Source organism: Eurosta solidaginis, chromosome 1 (assembly GCF_040869045.1).
Source record: "Eurosta solidaginis isolate ZX-2024a chromosome 1, ASM4086904v1, whole genome shotgun sequence".
NCBI lineage: Eukaryota > Metazoa > Arthropoda > Insecta > Diptera > Tephritidae > Eurosta > Eurosta solidaginis.
The window spans coordinates 168,057,769-168,060,109 of NC_090319.1; the positions used below are offsets into that span (position 1 = coordinate 168,057,769).

Here is a 2,341-nt window from a genome sequence, read left to right on the forward strand (position 1 = left end):
ACAAATATTTAGACATTATTAGCAAGACCACGTCAAACTTACGTTCAAAATTTTACCAGTTATTAGTAAAACTACGTAAAATTTACGTGCACACCTTTTGTAACACAGATTACAGCAAACCGCGAACTGATAACTGACTAATTATTCACATGTTTATGTAACACTAAAACACAGCAAGCACTGCCCAGCGCTCACATAGTTGGGCATAACGGTAAAACGTAACGTGACTTTTTAGGCGACATACACGTAAAATTTACGTAATTACCTTTCTGAGGCTAAATTTAAGACAGGTTCTGTAAAAAACTTCACTTTACTCGATATTTATTATTTACATAAGTTTGGCACCTCTCTTATACATATTTTTATTCGCCCAATTTATTAAGTAATTATCAGTCCAGTAGTGTGAAAAAGCTGCCTTCTAATTCAAATCATTTTCGTCGATAGGTGCCGACACCTTATCGTTGAATTGATTGAAAAATTTACCATCCAAATTCTCATTCCAAGTGAGTGCATCTGATGATTTATTAGCTTGCACCCCGTCATATTTTGGTTGAGGATATATACACTTAGTATATTCCAAGGGACTACAATACGATTCTATGTAGGGCTTTAAGCCATAACGTTCCTCAAAAAATTCAAATATTTTTTGCTTGCTTGTAAAATTGTTGAACTCCAAGCCCAGCTTCCTCGTCATATGACTGCTCCACATAAATGTAAGATCGTGCTGCCATTGAATATGTATATGATCACCAGCACGTGTGGCAATATCCAACCGTTCCTGCACACATTGCATCGATGTTTCGACTTTCCCGCAGTGTGTAGGATTTCAAAGTACACCTCGTGCTGCCATTACACCATCAGCCTGTGTTTGTGCATGCAAATGTTTAGCGTCTTGCCAGGTGCGAACATTTCCATTAACAATAAGTGGTTTTTGGATGGATTTCTTTACTTCAGACATAGCATTAATATTAAGAGGATCTGAAACCTTCTGCCACATGTTTCGTCCATGTAATGTAAAAAATGTGGCACCACATTTTTCTAGTTGACGTGCCAGTACCACTGTAGATCGTACTGATTGCTCTCCACTGCCATTTAGTCAGCGTAATTTTACCGATATGCTAAAGTTGTTTGGTAGCACACGCCTTGTAGTTAGTATATTTTAGAACCTGCCCTTGATTGTGGAGAGCCACAATTCAAATCCATGCCATCAACATATGGATATATTAACTGGGTTGCTAAGCAGAATTCATTCGCATCGCACGCAGCGAATTGTGATATACAAGGAATGTCCTCTAAACTTGTGGTAAATTCATTTTCACGCGCCTTTTTACTATTTATAAATGAATCAGCAATGATCATTGGTGTCAATGCCAATTTCTGACCATGTTATCGAAGAAGTCGCCTGAATGCCAATTTGCTATATCGCACCATTGAGCCGCTGACTTTGTAAATCCATGTGATGTGTTCTTTTCAGTGTTCAAAACATTGAAAATATCTATATGTGGCCTTTGTTCAGGTTGTAATTCGAGATTTAATGCAGTCATGTTATTGCATGTTAAATTCGCAGATAATTACATTTATTTACACTTTCCATTTTTGGTTATGCTCTTTATTTCGACGCTCAGCTTGTAAACAAATGAATTCTTCTTCTTATGATTTGTTGGCAACAAAATTCGAGAGTTGGCTACTTTTCAATATCAGATGGCGCCAGTGTCGCTCATTCTACCGTTCCCCATAAAAATACGTACAATCTACTCATAATGCATAAGCTTGTGTTAAACTCATTTATATGAAAAACTGCTTATGTGACGGAGCTATTACTGAACGGACGTAGAAATCAAACTAAATGTGTTTGGTCGTTGATTGTGACGAAGTTTTTTTTTTTCTTTCGCTCGTTGTATACGTATATTGTCGCCTAGCAGGTGCTAAGTTTATGCCCACCCCTGGTAATGTTACAAAAAGCTGTTAGACTAGGCAACTTCAACCGACATTGTTTTTGACAAGTTGAGTTGTAATCCGTAATACCAAATTGCAAAATTTCAACTGAAATAGAGTTGTAAACCGTAATAGGGGTTTAAGTTCCTCCACTAAGCCCTTCAACCGACCGGGGAATCAAGCTACCGACGTTGTCCTTCAGCAACGAGGGCAATGTTTCCTATATTTCAGGGCGAGGGTGGCAGAGGTATGATGATTTTCCCACCAAAATGATTACACTCCAACGATTTAGGATTGGGGGGTTCTCATAAAAAATTTGAGCTTAACGTAAAAATATTTAATAAAATAAGATAATAATGTAATGTTTGTTTATGTAAATTTTTTGTAATGAAAACAAAACCAAAAT

At 37.1% G+C, this 2,341-nt stretch overlaps 1 pseudogene; it reads right to left on the bottom strand.

Moving 5' to 3' along the window:
- Positions 1–418: 418 nt before the first annotated feature.
- On the bottom strand, positions 419–1,544 carry LOC137238459 (tRNA-dihydrouridine(20a/20b) synthase [NAD(P)+]-like; annotated as a pseudogene).
- Positions 1,545–2,341: the final 797 nt, after the last annotated feature.